Genomic DNA, 7,046 nt, shown 5'->3' on the forward strand with positions numbered 1-7,046 from the left:
ATTTCAATGCTGGAAAACGTTGGTGCGTGACAAATTTCTTCAATCGGGTCATCTTGGAGGTTGGCGGGATTTTTCCTTCGCGCATTGAAGCACGGTGGGCTGCAAACTAGCAAAATTCCCGAGGCACACCATAAGTGGGGGTAGCTTACGACACTCGAATTGGAGGGACTCATTTCAACTTGCCAAATTGTGAAGTTGTCCGCTTCGTCTTCAACTATCATTTTATGCATTATGATACATGTGTACATGACGTTGGAGACTATATTTCGGTGTACATGCATATTCCCTCCTCAATAGACTTCTGAACCAGTGGCGGATGCACGTTAGAGTGGTGAGGGGCTTAAGCCCTCCGCAAAACGTTTTTTTATTTATTTAAATTTCTATTGCAAAAATTTTCAATTTTTTTAGAATGTATCTTTTAACCCTTTCCAAGGTAATATCTTTGGTGTCTAAATTATTCGCGTAATTATCACATGTATCATGCTCATAACTCAAATAAAACATGCATTAAATTAATTGAAACCTAAAACATGCTTTTCTAGGGTTTAGCCATTATACCTTGATGATTCTCCAAAGAATCGAAGATAGCTAGCGCCTTCTCCATGTGAAGATCTTTAGTACAAAACCACGGATCTTCTGTCTGGTTCCCGGACCGTAAACTAATATCAGGGTGGGCTGATCTCACCAGTGTACTAGGACTTAAATAAAGAAGACAGAAATCCTTTCCCACGGAGGAGAAGAAAAATTTTTGAAGAAAACAAGTGTGTTTTCTGTCTCCTTTATTCTCCTATTTATAATAAGTCACATATTGGGCCCAGACAGGGATCTATGGAAGGCTTTGGATATGGGCTTCTCCAATTAGCTTTTTACTAATTAAATTAAACCTAATTTAATATAAGCTTATAATTGGAATATTACGAGCAGCCACTACAGAAGTAATATTGCACTCCCCATCCAAATCCGAAATTATAAGTACTTCGGGTTTCCATTACTTGATATTTATTTCCCGCGCTTAAGATAGAAACATCCATTAATTAATTATCGTCTGCTATGGACTTAATTAATTAATATCTTATTTATTCCAAGAGAGGACTCAGCAAGAAAATCTTATTTATTATTCATAGAGTAATTAAACTCCAACTAGCTAGGTTCCGAATAATAAAACCTTATTTCAAGCTTCTCTTGAGGATGTTATCAAACGAGACTCACCTCGCGCACGATTCAACATAATAGCAATCCTAGCACCGCTAGATATTAATCACCACTACCCAATATACCAGGCTTATTGGGTTGCGAAAAACCCGCACCATTTGGTAAGTCAAAGTAGTGCATAATCAATACCGTATGCTCAATGCTAACGTACATTGATTAAGAAATAACAATTTACAAGACCTCGTCTTTCAGTAGATAGCATAAAGACTGTCTCGCTGTTAGATCCATTCAGTGCTATACCACACCAACGTCATCTTATTTCAGTAAGGCTTAGAAAAAATCGGACTGACATTGCAACCTTTCTCGATAGGTAGTCTAAGCATATCTAGGTTGTGAAATTCTTTTTTTTCTTTGTTTAGAACTGACCGTGTTACCTTAAAGTGAACGACGCCCACAGCCGGTCTTCTAAAACAAAGACTTAGACTTTGTTAAGTTACTTTACATTTAAACATGTAAAAAACATCCATTAAATAATCTGTTTATTCCTTTGGAAAATAAAATAAGAGTTTTAACAGTATTCAATCGCTCGAAAGATGATTTCTAGTTACAAACTCTAACACACTCCTCTTCCAAAATGTCGATTTTACCCTCCGCTTAAGTGTCCTTGGGGATATGCTCTATCTCTTTTCGCTACTTCCGTTCCCCCCCCCCCTCACTTAATTAGTTTGAAGCACAATGCAAAATTGCTCCATTTCCTCCTTGAAGCACAATGCAGAATTGCAAAGTAAGGGTCAAATCCCATAGAGATCGATGCGAGTGAAGTTGGGAATGAGACATCTGGGAGGTTGGCTGCGGCCACGCTTAAAGTGGGTTAGGTTTAACTAAGGGGGAGAACTGATCAATTAAATAACTAAACAGATCAAGTTAAATTAGAGACATTATAAACTGAGAAAAGATAACTGGATCAACCGGCGAAAAATGGAAAGACAAGATGTATGCGGGACCATAGACACAAACGCGCGCACTACTCAAAAGTTGTAAACATCTAAAAGGTGACAAAGACTGCAGTTTTAACAAACTCCTATCTTCTTCTTCACTAAGCAACTAAATAAAAACAACGAAAGCAGATCTGAAACAGAGCACAAACGTAAGACATGAAATCAAACAAAACGAACGTAGATCCATATGAAATTTACGTAAATATAAGAAGATCTAAACAATCTAACCTATTCTCATGCAAGTTGGCGAATAGAAATGTAAATCTATTTACGCGAAAGCATAATCAAAGTTGAACTAAGACAAATAAAAGCAATCACAGCAGAAAATGCTAGATCTAAAAAAACTTGAACTAAAAACTGCTAGGTTTTGTATACTAAAAAGCATGTTTCGAGCAGTTTCGCGCGAATAGAATCTTGTTTGTATACGTAAAACTCTACAATCCACTTTTAACCAAATTCAGTATTATTCGAGCAGTTCCGCACGAATAGAATCACTATTATTATTATATTGTGTTTGCTTGTGCATTTATAAGATGTTTTATAAATATTTAAATGTATAAGAAGCAAACAAAGTCTAAGTCTTTTGCTTAATAGACCGGTTGTGGGCGGCGTCCACTTTAAGGTAACACGGTCAGATCTATGCAATGCTTTGCGAAAGAAAAAGAAGAATTTCACAACCTAGATAGGCTTAGACTACATATCGTGAAAGGTTGCAACGTGAGTCCGCATATTTCTAAGCCTTACTGAAATAAGATGACATTGGTGTGGTATAGCACTGAACGGATCTAACAGCAAGACGTGTATTTATGCTATCTACTGAAAGACTAGGTCTTGATAAAATACTATTTCTTAATCTACATATGTTAGCATTGAGCATACGGTATTGATTATGCACTACTTTGACTTATCAAATCGTGCGGGTTTTTCGCAACCCAATAATCCTGATATATTGGGTAGTGGTGATTAATATCTAGCGGTGCTAGGATTGCTATTATGTTGAATCGTGCGCGAGGTGAGTCTCGTTTGATAATGTCCTCAAGAGGAGCTCGAAAAAGGTTTTATTATTCGAAAAACTGACCAGTTGGAGTTTTATTACTCTATGAATAATAAATAAATGTTTGTTGCTAAGTCCACTCTTGGGGAAATAAATAATATAAATAACGAAAACACGGATTACTTGTAATTTCAGATTTGGATGGGGAGAGTTCAATATTACTTCTGTAGTGGCTGCTCGTAATATTCCAATTAAAGCTTGTATTAAATTGCGGGTTCAATTTAATTAGTAAAAAGCAAATTGGGGGAGCCCATATCCAAAACCTTCCATAGATCCCTGTCTGGGCCCAAAAGGAACTTAATATAAATAGAAGAATAAAGGAGACAGAAAAAATAATTATTTTCATTATGAAATTTTCGTTCCCTTCTCTCTACAGAAGAAGCCATTTTTATTTTTTCCTCCGTGAAAATTTCAGCTCCTCCTCCTCCGTGAGGAATTTTCTGTCTTCTTTATTCGAGCCCTAGTATTTTGATAAGATCAGGCCACCCTGATATCGAGATACAGTTCGGGAACCAGGGAGAAGATCTGTGGTCTAGTATTGAAGATCTTCACGTGGAGAAGGCCCGAGCAATCGACGATTCTTTGGAGAATCATATCGGTAACTCTAAACCGTAGAAATCATGTTTAGGATTAATATTTTTCTAAGCATAAATTATTTGCGTTCTAGCATGCAATTATCTGTTTAACATGTGAATTGATTAATCGCATAATCGGTCAAATAGATCTTTATCTGATTTATTTGTTTTGTACAAGTCTTCCGCTGTGCAAGGGGCTCCCCCCAGCAAAAACTCCATCTCATAAAAAAAGATCTTCAGTAAAAGGTGATGAAAATAGAATTCAAGCACAAACGTAAAGATTAAACGACAACAGAAAGGAAACTAGAGTATTAGCTAATATAGACATGAAAAACAACTAATCTACGAAAGTAATGAACTAAAAATAGAATTGAAATTGTTTTAACTCATCGGTGTGCTACAAAAGCTTCTAACTTAGAGGACTTCTATGAAGATCCGGTCTCTACTTCTTTTATAATGAAGAAGAGGTGAAGACTTGAGGAGGTAACAGTGACTTCAGCAGCTAACTAACTTCTACTCCATGCTAAGAAACTAAGGAAATTTGAGGTGACTGAAAATGATGAGTCCCCCTAAATCTGTGCACTCTCACCTTATTTATAGGATGTTGTTGGGCCCAAATCCCTAGGGCAAGCCCATCCTAACTTCAGGTGATCGACTCCACTGGATCAGTTTGTCGGTGCAGTGGATCAACTTGGCTCTACTTTTGGTTATTTTTACTTATTTTCTAAGTTGATCCGATCATTCCTAACCTTGCCATTTTCTTCATTTTATAGCTCCTGCACACTCAAATTCAGCATTCTTTTTGCACATTATTAGCCATGTTAGTGCAATAAACCTTATAAGACCATGCTTGTAATGAGCCCTATCAAACTGCTCACAGTTAAACCATGCTTGTCCTCAAGTATGAAAGAACAACAAGAAAGGGGCAAGTTACATGCTTGGGTCCCTGACCTGTTAGGTTTGGTATACTGAAAAGCATGTTTCGAGCAGTTTCACGAGAATAGAATCTTGCTTGTATACGTAAAACTCTACAATCCACTTTTAACCCGATTCAGTACTATTCGAGCAGTCTCGCACGAATAGAATCACTATTATTATTACATTGTGTTTACTTGTGCATTTATAAGATGTTTTACAAACATTTAAATGCATAAGAAGTAAACAAAGTCTAAGTCTTTTGCTTACTAGACCGGTTGTGGGCGTCGTCCACTTTAAGGTAACACGGTCAGATCTATGCAATGCTTTGCAAAAGAAAAAGAAGAATTTCACAACCTAGATAGGCTTTGGCTACCTATCGTGAAAGGTTGCAATGCCAGTCCGCATATATCTAAGCCTTACTGAAATAATTTGACATTGGTGTGGTATAGCACTGAACGGATCTAACAGCAAGACGTGTCTTTATGCTATCTACTGAAAGACTAGGTCTTGATAAAATGTTATTTCTTAATCTACATATGTTAGCATTGAGCATACGGTATTGATTATGTACTACTTTGACTTATCAAATGGTGCGGGTTTTTCGCAACCCAATAATCCTGATATATTGGGTAGTGGTGATTAATATCTAGTGGTGCTAGGATTGCTATTATATTGAAACGTGCACGAGGTGAGTCTCGTTTGATAATGTCCTCAAGAGGAGCTCGAACAAGGTTTTATTATTCGGAAAACTGGCCAGTCGGAGTTTTATTACTCTATCAATAATAAATAAATGTTTCTTGCTATGTCCACTCTTGGAATTAATAAGATATTAATTAATTAAGTCCATAACAGACATTGATTAATTAATGGACATTTATATCTTAAGCGCGAGAAATAAATAATAAAAGTGGAAACCCGGATTACTTATAATTTCGGATTTGGGAGAGTTCAATATTACTTCTGTAGTGGCTGCTCGTAATATTCCAATATAAGCTTGTATTAAATTGTGGGTTCAATTTAATTAGTAAAAAGCTAATTGGGCGAGCCCATATCCAAAACCTTCCATAGATCCCTGTCTGGGCCCAAAAGGAACTTAATATAAATAGGAGAATAAAGGAGACAAAATTATCACAATTTCATTATTTGTAATTTTCAAAAATTTCAGCTTCCCCAGCTGTAGGAATTTTCGAATTCCACCCCTTTTCCCAAAAGGATTTCTTCTGTCTTCTTTATTCGAGTCCTAGTATTTTGATAAGATCAGCCCACCCTGATATCGAGATACAGTTCGGGAACCAGAGAGAAGATCCGTGGTCTAGTATTGAAGATCATCACGTGGAGAAGGCGCAAGCAATCGTCGATTCTTTGGAGAATCAAATCGGTAACTCTAAACCGTAGAATTCATGTTTTAGGATTTACTTTCTTTGAGTATGAATTATTTGCGTTTTAACATGCAATTATCTGTTTAACATGTGAATTGATTAATCGCATAATCGGTCAAATAGATCCGTATCTGATTTATTTGTTTTGTACAAGTCTTCCGTTGTGCAAGGGGCACCAAACCCCAGCAATTGGTATCAGAGCTAATTTTTAGCTCTGATCATGTGGATTAATTTCACGTTATGTGAATTGCTTGAATGCATGAGTTTCTTCGTCGGTTTGTGTGTTTGTTTTTCTTGTCACAATAATGAAGAATCGTGTACGATTGCGTTGCCAAATTGGCAAGCCACGCCGTCGAGAATAGCCGTGATGTGCTGGAAAGTTTTTCAAATTAGATGTAATCAAAAATTAATTATTATGTAATTGACCTGTTTTGAATTACTATGTAATGATTAATTGCCATGATTACATGACTCCCACCTCTAATTGTTTGCTGCTGCACGAGAATTGCTTAATTCTCAATTTATAATTGCGGCTGCGGTGGTTGATCATTGTTGATCGGCGGACACCGAAATTGCTGCAATTTTGACGATCGCGGGCCAGCAGAATTTGGGTTTCGAATGGGAGCTCCTTGTGGGCAGTTTCCCGGGCTCGGAAAACCACCAAGACAGCAGCCGCAGCGCAGGCAGCGTCGCAGCAGCAGCCATGAAACGAAGCGGCGGCGCTGGCAGCTGGAGTGACAGCGATGTCCCAGCAGCAGCGAGCAGCGCCGGTGGTAAACGTCGGCGGTCTTCGCGCAGTGAGAGCTCTGGATTCACCGAGTAGCAGCTGCTGCGAAGGCGACGTCGACGCAGCAGCAGCAGCGCCGGAGAGAATCGAGCAGCAGCAACAGCAGCTCCGGAGGAGCGACGTCGACGCAGCAGCGTCGGAGACGTCAGGCTCGGAGAGCTCGCGAGACGAGTGGGAGCCCAG

Source organism: Salvia hispanica, chromosome 1 (assembly GCF_029641045.1).
Source record: "Salvia hispanica isolate PSC_SH4W2 chromosome 1, Shi_PSC_v1, whole genome shotgun sequence".
Taxonomy (NCBI): domain Eukaryota; kingdom Viridiplantae; phylum Streptophyta; class Magnoliopsida; order Lamiales; family Lamiaceae; genus Salvia; species Salvia hispanica.